Below are 18,598 nucleotides of genomic sequence, written 5' to 3'. Positions count from 1 at the left end.
GGGAACCCACCCTGGCTCCCTACACCCTTATACAAATCCATGGTAGGCCCACATCTTGAATCCTGCGTACAGATGTGGTCTCCTCACCTCAAAAAAGATCTACGGGCGTTAGAAAAGGTGCAGAGAAGGGCAACTAAAACGATTAGGGGTTTGGAACGGGTCCCATAGGAGGAGAGCTTAAAGAGGCTAGGACTTTTCAGCTTGGAAAAGAGGAGACGAAGAGAGGATATGATAGAGGTCTGTAAAATCATGAGTGGTGTGGAGAAAGTGAATAGGGAAAAGTTATTTACTTGTTCCCATAATATAAGAACTAGGGGCCACCAAATGAAATTCATGGGAAAACAAATCAAAGGAAGTTCTTCTTCACTCAGCGCACCGTCAACCTGTGGAACTCCTTGCCTGAGGAGGTGGTGAAGGCTAGGACTATAACAGGGTTGAAAAGAGAACTGGATAAATTCATGAAGGCTAAGTCCATGAATGGCTATTAGCCAGGATGGGTAAGGAATGGTGTCCCTAGCCTCTGTTTGTCAGAGGGTGGAGATGGATGGCAGGAGAGAGATCACTGACCGTTACCTGTTCGGTTCACTCCCTCTGGGGCACCTGGCATGGGTCACTGTCGGCAGACAGGATACTGGGCTGGATGGACCTTTGGTCTCACCCCGTCTGGCCGTTCTTATGTAGCTGCAAATTGCTGTTGATTTCCTTCCCTGACAATTCAGACCGTCCCTTTCCCGTCATATCACCGGCACATCGGTGATTCACTAGCAGGGGGCAGGTTTTCTCTGGGGCACTGAGCTTTGCCAGGGGGTTCATGGCTCCTTTTTCCCCCTCACCCTGGAGTAAACTCAGCTTCTTATTCCAACCTTGATGTTTCATGGAATAACAACAGCAGCACGAAGAACGAGGTGGGACAGGGCGGGTCTCAGGTGAGGGGCAGAGGGTGTGGGTGGTGGGCAGGGCGGGTCTCAGGGGAGGGGCAGAGAGGTGTGGGCGGTGGGCAGGGGGGGGTCTCAGGGTAGGGGCAGAGAGGTGTGGGTGGTGGGCAGGGCGGGTCTCAGGGAGGGGCAGAGAGGTGTGGGCGGTGGGCAGGGCGGGTCTCAGGGGAGGGGCAGAGAGGTGTGGGCGGTGGGCAGGGGGGTCTCAGGGGAGGGGCAGAGAGGTGTGGGCGGTGGGCAGGGCGGGTCTCAGGGAGGGGCAGAGAGGTGTGGGCGGCGGGCAGGGCGGGTCTCAGGGGAGGGGCAGAGAGGTGTGGGCGGTGGGCAGGGCGGGTCTCAGGGGAGGGGCAGAGAGGTGTGGGAGGTGGGCAGGTCGGGTCTCAGGGGAGGGGCAGAGAGGTGTGGGGCGGTGGGCAGGGCGGGTCTCAGGGGAGGGGCAGAGAGGTGTGGGAGGTGGGCAGGTGGGTCTCAGGGGAAGGGCAGAGAGGTGTGGGAGGTGGGCAGGGCGGTCTCAGGGAGGGGCAGAGAGGTGTGGGCGGTGGGCAGGGCGGGTCTCCAGGGGAGGGGGCAGAGAGGTGTGGGAGGTGGGCAGGTCGGGTCTCAGGGGAGAGGGAGAGAGGTGTGGGCGGTGGGCAGGGCGGGTCCTCAGGGGAGGGGCAGAGAGGTGTGGGCGGTGGGCAGGGCGGGTCTCAGAGGGAGAGGCAGGGAGGTGTGGGCGGTGGGCAGGGCGGGTGTCAGGGAGGGGGGCAGAGAGGTGTGGGAGGTGGGCAGGGCGGGTCTCCGGGGAGGGGCAGAGAGGTGTGGGCGGTGGGCAGGGCGGGTCTCAGGGGAGGGGCAAGGAGGTGTGGGCGGTGGGCAGTGGCGGGTTCCTCAGGGGAGGGGCAGAGAGGTGTGGGCGGTGGGCAGGGCGGGTCTCCGGGGAGGGGCAGAGAGGGGGGGGCGGTGGGCAGGGCGGGTCTCCGGGGAGGGGCAGAGAGGTGTGGGTGGTGGGCAGGTCGGGTCTCAGGGGAGGGGCAGAGAGGCGTGGGCGGTGGGCAGGGAGGGTCTCAGGGGAAGGGCAGAAAGGTGTGGGAGGTGGGCAGGGTGGGTCTCAGAGGAGGGGCAGAGAGGTGTGGGAGGTGGGTAGGGTGGGTCTCAGAGGAGGGGCAGAGAGGTGTGGGCGGTGGGCAGGGCGGGTCTCAGGGGAGGGGCAGAGAGGTGTGGGCGGTGGGCAGGGTGGGTCTCAGGGGAGGGGCAGAGAGGTGGGCACCTATTCTCTGGGTCTTCACTAAGCAAGCATCTCCCCAGGCTATGCCTCCTGCAGACCCAGGGCTAGCTACACCAGGGTTAGGTTGCTATAACTGCCTTGCTTGGCGGGGGGGGTAAATTTTGTACACCCCGAAGTATTGTAATGACACCGACCTAATGTTGTAGCGTAGACCCGTCCAAAGAATCACACACACACCCGGGGAGCAAAACTTCTCCTGCTCCTCTGCTTTACAGAACGGAAACACAAGCGACGCTTGTCCGGCCGTGAGGGGGGTGGGCAGGGAGTCAGGTGGGGGCAGACACCGGGCTTTAGGCAGCAGCAGGCACCATGGCTTAGCTGGCTAAAGCACCTGTCTTGTAAACAGGAGATCCTGGGTTTGACTCCCAGTGGTGCCTTGTTGAGGGGCTTTTTAGGGCACCTGGTATTGGCTACAGTCAGAAGACAAGAGATAGATGGACCTTTGGTGTAGCCCAGTGTGTTTTTTCTTATGATTTTAATTATACTCGCAGTCACTGATAATAGAGTTACTGAAAGTTTGGGAGTTAGGAGCTCGTAGGTCAGTGGCCCAGCCCTGTCACAGACGACCCCCTCGCTCTGGGCCAGGGGCGGGTCTGAGCTCTCCCCCCAAATGGCTCATTGGGGCTGGCAGAATCTGCGGGCGGCTCATTTAGTTTACGCCGAGGGTGGGGCCCTGCTTTGTGCACCGTGTCTGAGAACGAAAATCCTACACCACCCTTTGAAATAACGAATGCGGCAGGACGTGTTTTTGTCCCTGCCCCAAAGCAGACAGACCACTGGAGAAATGCCACTGAGCCCGGGGTCATACTTCACTGCGGTTTTACCATTTCCTCTTGCGAAACTCCCTCCCAACCTTCTGGGCCCCTAGAGCAGGGCCCTGAGCCTAGGCAAGACACGTACCCTGCAACTTTACAGCCCAAGCCGCTGTCCTGGATTAATGTGACACGGGCCAGCCGTGGGCGTTTCACTGCACTGGAGTCGTATCCTAATGTTATGTCTACACTGCGATTAAAACACCCAGGGCACCTGTCTCAAAGCCCGGGTGAGCTGACTCAGGCTTATGGGGCTTGGGCTGCAGGGCTATAAAATGACAGCGCAGACCTAGGAGCTTGAGCCCAACCTCTGAGGCCCCACGAGGGGTGAGGGTTTCCAAACCCAGGCTTCAGCGTGAACACAGATATCTGCTCCCCAGTTTTTAGCCCCACAGCTTGAGCTCCATGAGCCCAAGTCAGATGACCCAGGCCAGCCCTGCTGCCATCTTTATCCCGGGAGAGATGGACTCTAAGGGTTCGTCTCCATTGCAGTGTCAGCCCAGGGGTGGCACCCTGTGCTCAAAGCAGCACCCTGGAAGCCCCATAGTCACCACTCTCACATAATGGGATTGGTCCTGCTTTGAGCAGGGGGTTGGACTAGATGACCTCCTGAGGTCCCTTCCAACCCTGATATTCTATGATTCTATGATAATGATGACATGGTTTGTACAACATGTGTCTTGTGAGGTATCATGGTAAAAGTCGTGATCCGTTGAAGGCTAATACCTGGGTGGAAGGTGTGTGCTAGCCTTGTCTGGGAAGTGATGAAGTTTTGCTCTGGGTGCGTTACTGAAATATGTGATGAGGCTGGGAAATGCCCACCACCAGCCTTTCCGGTGCGACATGGAGGAGCCAGACTCTCTGCCGGCCCAGTAAAGGTATCCTCACTCCCAAGGACTCTCCCAGGAACCGTGTACAATGCAGACTTCTCCGAGACAGCCCGGAGACAATGGACACTGCTTGACTCACATCCTAGCAAAGGAGCTTTCTAGAAAGTTGGAAGAAACTATGAAAGAGGGGAAGACACATCATGACTTGGCCTCGCTCCCCCACAACTCAACACCTGGCAACACATCTGGAGGACAAAGACTGAACTGAAATAATTCAGAGATCAGAAGAGAATAATAATAATCCATTCAAATCAAAGTCCCCAAACAGACTAGTATTGGTTTCTCAGCAGAAAATTTTCAATTTGGGGGATTTTGTTTTCCCAGTCAGACCTTGCCAAGGGAAGCAGAGAGAAAATGTTTTGAGTTGCCTCCTTCAGAACAGCTTGGCCTAGACACGCGAGCTGTGGGTCACTGTCGTGGCCTTGCTGAGGTGGGGGGCATTTAAATTATTTGGGCAGGTCCCAGGGTGTTTGGGGGAGATTATTGGGATGTTACCTTTTGAGATAAAAACGAAGAAATATAGAACTCTTTGAGAAATCTGGGATTTAGACACATTTTATTGAAAGCAAGGAGGTCTGAGTTCCTGAGAAGGTTTTTGTTTACAGGAAGCATTGTGGCTTGCTCTGTCATTGTACCAAAGGGGAGATGCTTGTTCATTAAGGAGGGGCGAAGACTAAATACCCACAATGAGGATGGGATTCAAACCCATGCATGCAAAGTACAATCGATTAGCAGTCCATCACCTTAGCCACCCAGTCACCTCATCTGAGCTGTGAAAGAACAGACAGGAGGAGAAATCTAAGGCCAGCAGAAGTAGGGAAAAGAAAGAGTTTTTAAATACTAAGTGTAAGGAGGATCTGAATGACCTCCCCCCTCACATCCAGAGATGAGCTGGGGCAAAGACTTCAGGAACAGGCCGTGTTCACATAGACAGGCCTCCTCTGCCTAGATATGCAGCAAGTATCCTTTGTATAAAACAAACAAAAAACCATAAAGGTTATTCTTCTGTTTTCCTGCAGTCAGCGAAAAATTTGTACAAAGAAAGGGGTATTTATAAGCAATTATCTGTCCCCACCCAGGGGCTGGGGAATGTTTATTTTGTTTTTCAGACACTTTATGGGCAAGCTGGCATGAGTGGAAGAACACCCCAGAACGCCGTGGGTCCCCTGTCGCAACAAAACATTGTGTTCTGTGTTTGTGTTGTCTGTCTCGTTATTCCTGTTATTTTGGTGGATATTGTAAATTCTTCAGGCGTGACACCCCCTTTTAATTGGACATGTCGTGCTGCCCCTTTTGGGACAAAGGGAAAATGTACCCTAATTCAACCTCTTCCACCCCCTACTCCGCCACCTCCCTTCCAAATTGTCTGTGACACCCCCATCCCCACGGCGGCCTACCCCCATCCAGAGACCTGTGGTTCTTAATGCAACTGGTTTACAAATGACTATCGCTCTGTTCCCCACTGACTGGTCTCTCAGTACAACATTTCCTAACTGTTCTCAGTTTACGAAAGTAGGTGAAAGAATGTTGCCATGAGTAATTTCAAACTCATTTGAATTGGGTGGATGGGAATTAAAAAAGAACATCTGAAAACGGCGAGCCCTCACAAATTACCTCTGGGAAGGCTGAAACTCATTGCAGGAAGCTGACTCAGCGGCTCGAATCCAACGCTTGGAACCTGCCCTAGGGCTACTGGACGGGGGGGATTATAATAGCGATTTGCACTCAGCTCAAGCGACCGTTTGTTTGGAAATGTTATTCTAACCCTCGATCAGGGTTGGAAGAGACCTCAGAATGTCACTGAGTCCAACGCCCTGCTCAAAGCAGGACCAACACCAACTAAATCATCCCAGCCAGGGCTTTGGCAAGCCGGGCCTTACAAACCTCTGAGGATGGAGAGTCCACCACCTCCCTAGGGAGCCCATTCCAGTGCTTCACCACCCTCCTAGGGAAATAGTGTTTCCTAATATCCAACCTACACCTCCCCCACTGCAACTTGAGACCATTACTCCTTCTTCTGTCATCTGCTACCACTGAGAACAGCCGAGCTCCATCCTCTTTGGATCCACCTCTCAGGTAGTTGAAAGCAGCTATCAAATCCCCCCTCATTCTTCTCTTCCGCAGACTAAACAATCCCAGTTCCCTCAGCCTCTCCTCATAACTCATGGTTTTTCAGTCCCCTAATCATTTTTGTTCCCCTCCCCTGGACTCTCTCCAATTTGTCTACATCCTTTCTGTAGTGGGGGGGGGGCTAAAAACTGGACATAATACTCCAGATGTGGCCTCACCAGTGCCAAATAGCAGGGAATAATCACTTCCCTCAATCTGCTCGCAATGCTCCTGCTAATGCAGCCCAATAGGACCAGTTACCCATATTGAATGCAGACAGAGCAATATTTTATATATTATTTACTGTCCATTCGGTAGGTTATTTCCTATTTAGTCATAAATAATGAAGATGCTGTAAGGGGATGGGAGAGAGCTGTCCCATCCGTGTAGTTAATCCACCTCCCCGAGAGGCGGTAGCTATGTCAGTGGGAGAAGCTCTGTTGGTGGGTGTGCAAGCTGTGGTGTCTACAGGTATATATAAAGTTTAATCGAACCCCATTTTTAAAACCACTGTGGTCTGGGAGTGGAAAAGGAGCTGTCTGGGGCAGGGCCTGTCCTTCAAGATCCTTGAGATCACTGACTTACCAGTGCAAATGTCATGGGGGTGTAGCTCAGTGGTAGAGTGTATGACTGCAGATCAAGTGGTCCTTGGTTCAAATCCAAGTGCCCTCTTCCTTTAACAAAAATAATTGCATATCCATTTCCATTATGTACAGGAGTTCCACTGAATAGGGATACCTGAAGTGAATGGAAACACTCAAGGTTTTCCTCTGCAAACGCATAAAAACCTAGCAAACAGGTCCCTCCGCTGAAATCAGTTCCAATCCTCTAAGTGTCTAGTTCATGTTTTCATCCATTAAACAAAGGTATAATATGAAGGCACATTTGCAGGTCCTTGGTCTCCGTGGGCTACAATGTGCAGAAGAACGAGAACCCCATCCCCTTGGGAGGAATGGACTAGTTTGTGTTACATTCGGTAAGTAAGTTGCCATTGGGACTGAAAACTCTACTGGAGGTGGACAGGAACCTCGTACAAAAATAAAATAACCAAGATTTACCAAATTACCGGTGACACATTCAATCCTCTCTTTGTGCACACAATATCAATTGGGGGTCTAATAAATGGCAACCTTCCTTTAACACAGATCGCTGTTCCTTGTGACTTTGCAATGCATTCAAATGGCAGCTGCTTAAAGGGAATGTGCTCCCAGTTCATGATCGGCAGCAGAGTCTCTGTAAGGTTACCAACCATAGAGCTGGTTGTGTCTGCATCTAAGTAACTGCAGAGTTAGTGTAGTACCAGATAGTTAATTGCACAGTCTTACGTCTCTAGTCTCACTTTCTGGTCTCATTGATCGCTTGGGTAGAAACAGCAAGGGTTTCGTGGTTTTTGGTTTTTTCTCCCTTCATTTTCTCCTAAGGAATGTGTGACCTTTAGCATGTTATTTAAGGTTTCAGAATAGCAGCCGTGTTACTCTGTATCCGGAAAAGAACAAGAGGACTTGTGGCACCTTAGAGACGAATAAATTTATCTGAGCATAAGCTTTCATGAGCTACAGCTCAGTTCATCGGATGCATTCAGTGGAAAATACAGTGGGGAGATTTATATACACAGAGAACATGAGACAATGGGTGTCACACCGTGCACGCTGTAACCCGAGCGATCAGGAAAGGTGAGCGATTACCAGCAGGGGGCGGGGGAACCTTTTGTAGCGATAATCAAGGTGAGCCATTTCCAGCTGTTGACAAGAACCGTAGGAGGGGAAATAAACATGGGGAAATAGTTTTACTTTGTGTAATGACCCATCCACTCCCAGTCTCTATTCAAGCCTAATTAATTGTATCCAGTTTGCAACTTAATTCCAATTCAACAGTCTCTCGTTGGAGTCTGTTTTTGAAGTTTTTTGGTTGAAGAATTGCCACTTTTAAGTCTGTAATCGAGTGACCAGAGAGATTGAAGTGTTCTCCCACTGGTTTTTGAATGTTCTAATTCTTGACGTCTGATTTGTGTCCATTTATTCTTTTACACAGAGACTGTCCAGTTTGACCAATGTACATGGCAGAGGGGCATCGCTGGCACATGATGGCATATATCACATTGGTAGATGTGCAGGTGAACGAGCCTCTGATCGTGTGGCTGATATGATTAGGCCTGGTGATGGTGTCCCCTGAAAATATATGTGGACACAGTTGGCAACGGGCTTTGTTGCAAGAATAGGTTCCTGAGTTAGTGGTTCTGTTGTGTGGTGTGTGGTTGCTGGTGAGTATTTGCTTCAGGTTGGGAGGCTGTCTGTACGCAAGGACTGGCCTGTCTCCCAAGATCTGTGAGAGTGATGGGTCGTCCTTCAGGATAGGTTGTAGATCCTTGATGATGCGTTGGAGAGGTTTTAGTTGGGGGCTTTTACGTAGAGACTGTCCAGTTTCGCCAATGTACATTGCAGAGGGGCATTGCTGGCACATATCACATTGGTAGATGTGCACGTGAACAAAAAGAAGCCCTTGAGGAATTCCACCATGATTTCAACAATTTCCATCCCACCATCAACCTCAGCCTGGACCAGTCCACGCAAGAGATCCACTTCCTGGACACTACGATGCTAATAAGCGATGGTCACATAAACACCACCCTATACCGGAAACCTACTGACCACTATGCCTACCTACATGCCTCCAGCTTTCACCCAGACCACACCACACGATCCAGTGTCTACAGCCAAGCTCTATGATACAACCGCATTTGCTCCAATCCTTCAGACAGAGACAAACACCTACAAGATCTCTATCAAGCGTTCTTACAACTACAATACCCACGTGCTGAAGTGAAGAAACAGACTGACAGAGCCAGAAGAGTACCCACAAGTTACCTACCAGAGGACAGGCCCAACAAAGAAAATAACAGAAAGCCACTAGCCATCACATTCAGCCCCCAACTAAAACCTCTCCAGTGCATCATCAAGGATCTACAACCTATCCTGAAGGATGACCCATCACTCTCACAGATCTTGGGAGACAAGACAGTCCTTGCTTACAGACCGCCCCCCAACCTGAAGCAAATACTCACCAGCAACCACACACCACACAACAGAACCACTAACCCAGGAACCTATCCTTGCAAGAAAACCCGTTGCCAACTGTGTCCACATATCTATTCAGGGGACACCATCACAGGGCCTAATCACATCAGCCACACTATCAGAGGCTCGTTCACCTGCACATCTACCAATGTGATATATGCCATCATGTGCCAGCAATGCCCCTCTGCCATGTACATTGGTCAAACTGGACAGTCTCTACGTAAAAGAATAAATGGACACAAATCAGATGTCAAGAATTAGAACATTCAAAAACCATTCGGAGAACACTTCAATCTCTGGTCACTCGATTACAGACCTAAAAGTGGCAATTCTTCAGCAAAAAAAAACTTCAAAAACAGACTCCAACGAAAAAAGAACAGGAGTACTTGTGGCACCTTAGAGACTAACCAATTTATTTGAGCACAAGCTTTCGTGAGCTACAGCTCACTTCATCGGATGCTCACGAAAGCTTATGCTCAAATACATTTGTTAGTCTCTAAGGTGCCACAAGTCCTCCTGTTCTTTTTGTGAATACAGACTAACATGGCTGCTACTCTGAAAGACTCCAACGAGAGACTGCTGAATTGGAATTAATTTGCAAACTGGATATAATTAATTTAGGCTTGAATAGAGACTGGGAGTGGATGGGTCATTACACAAAGTAAAACTATCTCCCCATGTTTAAACCCCCCCCACCACACACACACACTGTTCCTCACATGTTCTTGTCAACTGCTGGAAATGGCCCACCTCGATTGTTGGATCATATTAAAGAAGTTCTGTAATAAAATCACAAATGAGTTTGATTCCCCATAGTTTAAATTCCAGGGTATTACTAATTAAGAAGTCTCTTGGTTTTTGGTACTGTTTCTCTCCCTCTATGTGAAACTTGCAAGCTGCTAATTGCGTTAGTACATTCTAAGCCAGAGTCTGTTCTCAAAGCAATTCACACAGAGAGAGACTCAAAGCAATACTCTGTAACAACAGAAACAGCACCCAGAGACTCCCCACCCTTTTGTTGTATTAACAATTGTGATTAAAATAGAGATAGAGGATGTATGTGGATGGATGCTTGGTGTGGATAATAACTGAATGATTCTGCAAACCAACTTCCAGGAGCATCAGCTGAGCATCTGACAAGGCCCTGCTCCCTCCTCATGTCCAGGCCACCTGGCCAGTGGCTTGGCATGAGCAACTCTAAGGCTGGTAACTATGATGATAACCTTGCAGAACCTGTGTGTGTGTGTGTGTGTGTGTGAATAAATATGAGATTGAATGGAATATTATAGCTATAACTAACTGCTTACTATGATTCTTTCTGTATTCACAATAAATGTGGTATTTTGCCTTTTTCCCTCTAATAAGATCCTGCTGGTTTTTATTTTATTGGTATAACACGATTACCACGACAAAAGGTGTCCGTCCCCCGTCCCCGCTCTCCTCCTGGTAATAGCTCACCTTACCATACACACTGTAAGGAGAGTCATCAGGTAACACCCATTGTTTCATGTTCTCTGTGTACATAAATCTCCCCACTGTATTTTCCACTGCATGCATCCGATGAAGTGAGCTGCAGCTCACGAAAGCTTATGCTCTAATAAATCTGTTAGTCTCTAAGGTGCCACAAGTCCTCCTTTTCTTTCTGTTAAGCTTGAAACTGTAGCCACCAAAGCTGAACACACGGGGGTGTGATACCACATTACAAAATGCACTTTAAATAAAATAAAAGGCTACACAATACGCCACATACCAGGCCACCCTTACTTCTGCTGGCGGTGGCATTGCCTTCGGAGCTGGGCGCTCGGCCAGTACCCACCGCTGTCAGGCCTCCCTGCCAGTGCTTTATTTGTGCCACGGCTGAGCTCTGGCACCTCTTTCAATACAAATTAAGCACTAGAGGGAGGCATCGGGGCCTGGACGTGATGGTGGGGAGCCTGGGAGGACCGGGGTGATGGGGGACACTAAAATACAAGTTCACCCAGGGTGCCATTTTCCCTAAGGCCAGTCCTGGAGCTGGATATGGAGGGAGGGGCATATCCTCCAAGGCAGTGGTTCTCAACCAGGGGTCCCTGGACCTCTGAGGGACTGCGAGCAGGTTTCAAGCGGTCCTCCAAGTGGGGCCAGTGTTCGACTCGCTTGGGCCTAGGGCAGAAAGCCCAAACCTCACTGCATGGGACTGAAGCCTGAGGCCATGAGCCTCAGGGGCTGAAGCCAAAGCTTGAGTAATTAGCTTTGCAGGGGCCCGTGTCACATGGGCCCCAGGCAATTGCCCTGGTTGCCACCCCCTAATGCCCAGCCTTGGCTTTTATATGCAGAAAACCATGCATATGTGGGGCCATCAAGTTTTTATAGTATGTTGTGGGGCCTCAAAAAGAGGCCCTAAGCTTCACTGGTGGGTGCCCCCTCTATATCTCATAGCAGCCACTGGTTAATCAGCTCTGGCTCCAGCACTGGGAGTCTGTTCCATTTTTCTAGCCCCACCTAGGTGGGTTGTTTCCTGTTCCACAAATTAAGGCATTTCAATCTTCCAACCTCATGGGTCTAAGCCACATATTAAACAAGTCCCAACAGATTTGCTACACCCTGGCCTCCTCCCTTTCTTCACCCTGTGAGTTTCCTGCCCCGCTCCAACCTCCAAACCAGACTCTGCAAACCTTCCCATCTCCGGGGTGTTTGCTGTCCCTCTCCCTCCTGCACGAGCCCACCAGCAACCCCCCAGTAATCCCTGCCTGAACTGGCTCCACAGCAGCCATTTCTCTCCCCTGTCCCATGAGAGGACGGGATGAGCTGGAGGGAAACATGGATGTCATTCTGCAGACTGGCCGGGCGAGAAGGGCAGTTGTGGAGGTTTCAGAACAGGCTTTGATTTCACATCACGATTCCTCCAGGCCCTTTCCCTGCAGACAGACACCCTAGAGTCTGCCATGCTGGGAAAATGCTTGATCTCTTTATTACAGTGTGGACCTGGTCCCTCCTGCTTGGGCTAAACCCACAGAGACACTTTTCAGCCTCCCCAGTAATAAAAACAACAAGGAATCTGGTGGCACCTTAAAGACTAACAGATTTATTTGAGCATAAGCTTTTGTGGGTAAAAACCCCACTTCTTCAGATGCATGGAGTGAAAATTACAGATGCAGACAGAAATTTACTGGCAAATGAAGAGAAGGGAGTTATCTCACAAGTGGAGAACCAGTGTTGACAGGGCCAATTTGATCAGGGCGGATGCAGTCCACTCCCAACAATAGATGAGGAGGGGTCAATTCCAGGAGAGGCCAAGCTGCTTTTGTAATGAGCCAGCCACTCCCAGTCCCTATTCAAACCCAAATTCATGGTGTTAAATTTGCAAATGAAGTTCAGTTCTGCTGGTTCTCTTTCAAGACTGTTTCTGAAGGGGGTTTTTTGTGTGTGTGTGGGGGGGTTCAAGTATAGCTACTTCCAAATCTGTTAAAGAATGTCCAGGAAGATTGAAGCATTCTCCACTGGTTAGGTAACTCCCTTCTCTTCGTGTGCCAGTATATTTATGTCTGGTTTCAGAGTAGCAGCCGTGGAAGTCTGTATTTGCAGAAAGAAAAGGAGGACGTGTGGCACCTTAGAGACTAACCAATTTATTTGAGCACAAGCTTTCGTGAGCTACAGCTCACTTCATTGGATGCATTCAGTGGAAAATACAGTGGGGAGATTTATATACACAGAGAACGTGAAACAATGGGTGTTACCATACACACTGTAACCAGAGCGATCAGGTAAGGTGAGCTATTACCAGCAGGAGAGCGGCGGGGCTGGGGGGAAAAAACCTTTTGTAGTGATAATCAAGGTGGGCCATTTCCAGCAGTTGACAAGAACACTGAGGAACAGTGAGTGAGTGTGTGGTGGGGGGGGAGAAGGGGGGGCATAAACATGGGGAAACAGTTTTACTTGTGTAATGACCCATCCACTCCCAGTCTCTATTCAAGCCTAAATTAATTGTATCCAGTTTGCAAATTAATTCTAATTCAGCAGTCTCTCCTTGGAGTCTGTTTTTGAAGTTTTTTTTTGCTGAAGAATTGCCACTCTTAGGTCTGTAATCCAGTGACCAGAGAGACTGAAGCGTTCTCCAACTGGTTTTTGAATATTTATGTCTGCATCTGTAATTTTCACTCCATGCATCTGAAGAAGTGAGGTTTTTACCCACAAAAGCTTATGCTCAAATAAATCTGTTATTTAAGGTGCCATCGGACTCCTTGTTGTTTTTGTGGATACAGACGAACACGGCTACCCCCTGATACTTGACACCCAGTAATAAAGTCTTTCAACAAGATGCTAAAAAGGAGAGAATCAAAGGGGCTGGGCAGGCTCCATAGAGGACACTGGCTCCTCCCTTCCCCTACCATGCCCTCTTGGTGGCAGAGGACAGCAACCCCATCCCCACCCCAGAGGTAGCCGTGTCTCAGGGCTCCCCCAAAGAGCACCCACTAACCCCGATCCCTTTCGGGGAATGACTCAGGGCAACAATTTCCCACTCAAACAAGGACAGATTCCTGCAGACAAAATGGGTGAGGAAATATCCCAGAGCGGAGGAGAATAATTCAAATTACAATTTGAGAATTATGGAGAAACTCGGGAAAAAATAAGAGAAGAGAGAGTCAATTTGAGGAAAAGCGAGGGAATCGCCTTGGATTTCCTAGCCATATGCGGTACGGGGAGAGAAAAGGGGGAAAACTAGAGAGAATTGTTTCAGTATATGGCACAAACAGGGAAAGGATGCAAGGAGCTCACCCCCTCTCTCTCCCCCACACACACACTTCTCCCCCCTGGCTGCACAGAGACGGTTCAATCCCCCACCTGTCCCACCCTCCTTCCCCTCCCCACCACCTCCAGCCACACCAAGGGGAGCCCCCGGGCCCCATTCTCTGCCCCCACCTGCATCTCAGCGGGGCCAGGGGCAGATCCTGGCTGCAGCTGAGACCGGCGGCTCCGCTCGGGCTCAGGCGGCTCCGGCGCGGCCGGCCGGCCCGTGGGCAAACCAGGGAGCCGATCCCCGGGGGCTGCAGCGTCTGGGGCTCCCCGGGGCAGAGAGTCACGTTCCTGCCCGGCCCCAGCGCTGCCCCCCGGGGGCTCTCGCTCACCTGGAGTCCCCGGCTCCGGAGCGGATGGTGAGAGTCCGGGGCTCTAGGAGGCTGGTTCCCCAGCTCGCCCGGCGCGGCAGGGAAGGAGCTTTAATGACGATCCCCCCCCAGCAGGGACCCCGGGGGGAGCCGCAGCTGCCCAGCCCGGGCTCCCGGGTCCCACGGAGGCAGCAGCAGCGTCTGGTCCGGGCCCGAGCCCCGCCCCCAGGAGCTGCCCCGCCCCCGGGCTGTGACAGGCCCCGCCCCCAGGAGCTGCCCCGCCCCCGGGCTGTGCCCAAGCCCCGCCCCCAGGAGCTGCCCCGCCCCCGGGCCGGGCCCGAGCCCCGCCCCCAGGAGCTGCCCCGCCCCCGGGCCGGGCCCGAGCCCCGCCCCCAGGAGCTGCCCCGCCCCCGGGCTGTGACAGGCCCCGCCCCCAGGAGCGGCCCCGCCCCCGGGCTGTGACAGGCCCCGCCCCCAGGAGCTGCCCCGCCCCCAGCCTCTGGGCTTTGTTCCCACCGCTCCCCTTTCCTGCGTCTTGCAAGGAGCACCCCGGGGCGGGCTGCAGCGCTGGCTGGGGCTGTCTCCAGTGGCTGAAGTTGCCTCCATGGCTTCTTCACCTGGGGGGGGGCGGGAGCAGATGGGCCCGGGGTGTGCAAGCCAAGAGAGGGGGCGGGGGAAGAAGGACTGTTTGGAAAGGTGGGTTTATTGCGGGGGGTTGATCCACAGGGGTTAGAAGGAGTTGGGCAGCAGAGGCTGAGGGAAATTGAGGGGAACCCCACGGGTGTCCCAGTGTTGGCCAGGGTTTGTACAGCACCTTGCACAAGAGGGGGTCCTAACCTCAGTCCCGGTCTGTGCAGCACCTGAGAGCCCCGATCTGTGGTTCCTGATCACAGGCACCGGGAATGGAGAGAGGGGAAACCTCAGCACCCGGAGGGTTCGTGGAGGCCTGGGCGCAGGCCCCGCTGGGCGGCCCCGCTGCTCTCACAGGGGTTGGCTTAGAGAAGCCCAGCAGCGCCAGTCCCATGTGGTCTAGTGGTCAGGATTCCTGGTTTTCACCCAGGCGGCCCGGGTTCAATTCCCGGTGTGGGAATAAGGCAGAGTTTTTGCTCAGAGGGGAGGCAGGAATTGAAAGGAACTTGGAAGGATCCTGTCAGTAAGGGAGTTGGACAGCGTTGGGAGGGGATCCCAGAAGTGGGGGTGGGGGGCAGAGGTCTTGGGGGAGATCAGGGAAGGATCCCAGCAGCGTGGGAAGTGGGGAGCACAGGCCTAGCACTGGGGGCTGGGGAGAGTGAACGTCTCCCTCTAAACTCACCAAGGACAGGCTCGGAAGAACGACGTATTTGTTGGTAAATGTCAATATCTCTGTAAACACACAATCCAATGGCAAAATATTGCCATCGATAATCATCAAAATTGACAGATGGGCAAAGTAAGACACATGCTGCTTGAGAACTTATCCTATCCTAATCCTATAGGGTTCCCTTATGCCTTAAGCACTGCCATGTGGGTGTTTCATTTCCCTCCTCATTTGCACACGGAGAAACAATTTCCTTTGCACGGATCCCTGAACAGCAAAATCGTCCTGTGTCTCTTGTCTGAGCCAGGGCGTTCAATTCCACTGAAACCTTCTCTCCTGCAATGGCAATGGTCAGACAGAGGGGACGTGGCCACCTCCCCCCCAGGCAGTGAGATATTCCCTCTCCTCTTTCTTTATGCTGCTGTTGTTCTTCCATGAATCATCAAGGATGGAATAAAAATCTGAGTTTGCTCCAGGGTGAGGAAGGAAAGGAGCCACCAACTCCCCCAAAAATCTCAGTGCCCCAGAGCAAACCTGCCACTGGAATCACGGATGTGCTGCCGACATGTTGGGGAAAGGGACTGTCTGAATTGTCAGGGCAGGGAATGAACAATGAACAATTAACCACAAACACACTCTAACCATGCTCCAGCCAGGAGGGAAATGGGCAGGAATTCTCGCTGTTCAGCCACGGCCACACTTACAGAACTGCACAGCAGTCACTGGGGTGTCTTACCACCCAAGGTGCCAAATGGAGCCAGTCTGGACTTCTGGTCTTACTCTGAGGCAAGCCGACATTCAAAATGCTGCAGTGACATCACCGCACGCATGCATCTGCACTCCCGTAGCGTGATAAGGAAGATGCTCGAAGCAGCTGGGAAATTTGCAGTGTCGCCATCTCGGCTCAGGCTCAGTACCGGGCTCTGGGACCCCGCAAGGCTGGAAGGGAGTTTCGCAAGCGAAAAAGGTAAAACGGCCGTGGAGCATTACCTTGGACTCGGTGGCAGTTCTCCATTGGTCGGCCTGCTTTGGGGCAGGGACCAAACCACGTCCCGCTGCCTTCGTTAGTGCAAAGGGTGGTTTAGGATTTTTATTCTCAGACACGGCGCACGAAGCAGGACTCCACCCTTGGCATAAATTAAATGAGCCGCCCACAGAGTCTGCCAGCCACAATGCGCCATTTGGTGGGAGAGCTCAGACCTGCCTCTGTCCCAGAGGAAGGGGGATCATCCGCGAGGGGCCTGGAACACTGACCTATCAGCTCGTACCTCCCAAACGTTCAGGGCCTCTATTATCAGTGCCCGTGAGTGTAATTTAAACCATAAAAACAGGCATAGAGGGCTAGACCAAAGGCCCATCTAGCTCTGTATCTTGTCCTCTGACTCTAGCCAATACCAGGTGCCCCAAAAGCCTCTCAACAAGGCACCCCTGGGAGTTGAAGCCAGGATCTCCTGTTTATGAAACCGGTGCTGTATCCAGCTAAGCCATGGTGTGTGCCCACACCTGACTCCCTGCCAGACCCCACCGGGGCCTGACAAGCTTTTCCTGTGCTTGGATTCTGCAAAGCAGAGCACGGGTGAGAATCTTTGGCCAGGTCTGCACTACCAAGTTATTTCAGCATCATTATATTGTTCGGGCGTGGGAAAAACACACGAGGCTCCCTCAGTCGCCAGCTTTTGGCTGGTGTAAACACTGCACTGCCCTGTCGGGTGACAAAACTGCCCTGGTTTGGCAACAAAATAAAACGGCCTTGAGGAGAGGCCTAGAGCTTTTCGCAGCAAACTTCAAGCAAGAAAGCGTCAGTGTAACGGGCCTCGCCAGTATCCCACAATGCCCGCCGTGAACTCGCCTGCCCTGCCTTCCTGCTACGGGGGCTTTGGGACGTTCTGACAGCTGAGCCGGCGGCTCTGCTCCGGCCGCCAGGAGCAAATCGCTGCCGTGGGATGCTGCTCCCCTGTGCTGCGAACACAGAGCAGGGGTGGCAGAAGCTTCCTTAAAGTGTGTGTGTGGGGGGGGGCCCACCGGTGTCCAAACTGTGGAACCCCCCTGATGCTCCTTCCCCAAGGCCCCTTACTCACTGCGCCCCTTCTCCCTGAGGCCCCGCCCCAGCCCTTCCCCAAGGCCACACCCACAGAACGCCTCTTCCCCCCAAGACTCTGCCTTGTCCCCCCCTCCCTTGTCGGTCCTTACAGCTGGTAAAAAGGGGTAGGGCCATGGCCCTCTACACCCCCCTGTTCTGGCACCCCTGACACAGAGCTAGACAGGCAGCAGCGTGTGCGTGTGTGTGTGTGTGTGAGAGAGAGAGAGACTGCTGTGCTGAGCCAGTGAGGGAAGTGGGGGCTGATGTCGGGGCTGTCCCCCTCCCCCTGCCTCAGTAAAGGGGTGTCCCCCTCCCCCTGCCTCGGACTGGTTGCTTCCGGCAGCTCTCTGAACTTACAGCCTGCCGACACACTCACTCTTCCCCAGCACACACATGGTCTCTCCCCACACACACACGGTCTCTCCCCACACACACGGTCTCCACCCCACCGCACGCATTGCCGGTGAAAAGCAGCTGGCGATGGAGTCGGACGCCCATGGAACCAAGGGACAGAGAAACCCGCCTTGTGATGCTGCGCAGGCCCATGGGACCCTGCAAACCCTTCCCAAAAGACCCTGCGGCCGGTGGCACAGGGGGAAGCCACCCACAGTGCACTGCTCTGTGAGCCGATGCAAGAGCTGCTGGCGTGGATGCGCTCTGGTGACGCAAGGAGCATAGTGTTTAATTAAAACGCTTCAACTAAAGCGGCATAACTCTGTAGGGCAGCGTAGCCATAGCCTCAGGCGAGGAAAGACCCAGCTCCCATTGACACCAAGGATACTCAGGCACTGAAACTAAAGAGCCACCAGCTCCTCCGTAGTTGGCAGGATTTGAACCCGTGCAAGGAGCCCCCAATGGATTTCTAGTCCATCGCCTTAACCACTCAGCCACAAGTACTGGCTTTCGGCAGCCCTCTCACTGCACGCTAGTTCTGTTCTCACTGCGTGATCATTTCCAATTGTTTCCTCACACCAGCTTCCCCAGCACACTGATGGCTGGGCCATTGTGTGAGTGGGCCCGTGGCTGAACAGCGAGAATTCCTGCCCATTT

At 52.5% G+C, this 18,598-nt stretch overlaps 3 protein-coding genes and 4 non-coding genes across 19 annotated transcripts in view; 5 read left to right on the top strand and 2 right to left on the bottom strand.

Moving 5' to 3' along the window:
* The window catches only part of LOC102943236 (zinc finger protein 883), a 2,438,435-nt gene that overhangs the window by 942,431 nt on the left and 1,477,406 nt on the right, over nucleotides 1-18,598 (bottom strand).
* LOC114020163 (zinc finger protein 501) overlaps nucleotides 1-18,598 on the top strand; it is a 1,907,800-nt gene that overhangs the window by 445,795 nt on the left and 1,443,407 nt on the right. The gene's annotated exons all lie outside the window — the stretch shown is intronic.
* LOC119564595 (zinc finger protein 883) overlaps nucleotides 1-18,598 on the top strand; it is a 1,467,279-nt gene that overhangs the window by 853,475 nt on the left and 595,206 nt on the right. The gene's annotated exons all lie outside the window — the stretch shown is intronic.
* Nucleotides 2,506-2,579, top strand: TRNAT-UGU. The gene has a single exon. It is a non-coding gene; the product is annotated as a tRNA-Thr (tRNA).
* On the top strand, nucleotides 6,614-6,685 carry TRNAC-GCA. Its single transcript has one exon. It is a non-coding gene; the product is annotated as a tRNA-Cys (tRNA).
* On the top strand, nucleotides 15,190-15,261 carry TRNAE-UUC. The gene has a single exon. It is a non-coding gene; the product is annotated as a tRNA-Glu (tRNA).
* On the bottom strand, nucleotides 18,364-18,445 carry TRNAS-AGA. Its single transcript has one exon. It is a non-coding gene; the product is annotated as a tRNA-Ser (tRNA).

The sequence above is a fragment of the Chelonia mydas genome, chromosome 28 (genome assembly GCF_015237465.2).
Source record: "Chelonia mydas isolate rCheMyd1 chromosome 28, rCheMyd1.pri.v2, whole genome shotgun sequence".
NCBI lineage: Eukaryota > Metazoa > Chordata > Testudines > Cheloniidae > Chelonia > Chelonia mydas.
This window is presented reverse-complemented; position numbering and strand designations above follow the sequence as displayed.